This window comes from Piliocolobus tephrosceles, chromosome 6, assembly GCF_002776525.5.
Source record: "Piliocolobus tephrosceles isolate RC106 chromosome 6, ASM277652v3, whole genome shotgun sequence".
Classification (NCBI taxonomy): Eukaryota; Metazoa; Chordata; class Mammalia; order Primates; family Cercopithecidae; genus Piliocolobus; species Piliocolobus tephrosceles.
Genome location: NC_045439.1, coordinates 88783162 through 88783562, shown reverse-complemented (window position 1 = coordinate 88783562; position 401 = coordinate 88783162). Strand labels below are relative to the sequence as shown.

Here is a 401-nt window from a genome sequence, read left to right as displayed (position 1 = left end):
TGACGAGTTGATGGGTGCAGCACACCAACATGGCACATGTATACATATGTAACAAACCTGCACGTTATGCACATGTACCCTAGAACTTAAAGTATAATAAAAAGAAGAAAAAGAAAAAAAAAGAAAAATATATTGGCTATATTTGTAAGTTCCACATTAGGCTCATTCTTTATCATAACTTTTTTTTTTTTTTTTTCATTGAATACATTGTTTTATTTAACTCTCAGGCTTTCCACATTAAGCCTCTGGCAATACATCAATTACAGTTCAGATTTTTTTCTTATCCTGACACTAGTTTGCCCCCCACCTTCCCAGAGTAGATGTAGTTGTTAGTTTTTGCTTCAGTGAGTTATGACTTAATACATTTTGATTTAAGTTTTCTACCTACATTCACTGAGACT

The 401-nt window shown here is 32.7% G+C and overlaps 1 protein-coding gene across 4 annotated transcripts in view; it reads right to left on the bottom strand.

Annotated features, from left to right (window-relative positions):
* CHRNA5 (cholinergic receptor nicotinic alpha 5 subunit) overlaps positions 1–401 on the bottom strand; it is a 41054-nt gene that overhangs the window by 14400 nt on the left and 26253 nt on the right. The window lies entirely within an intron of this gene.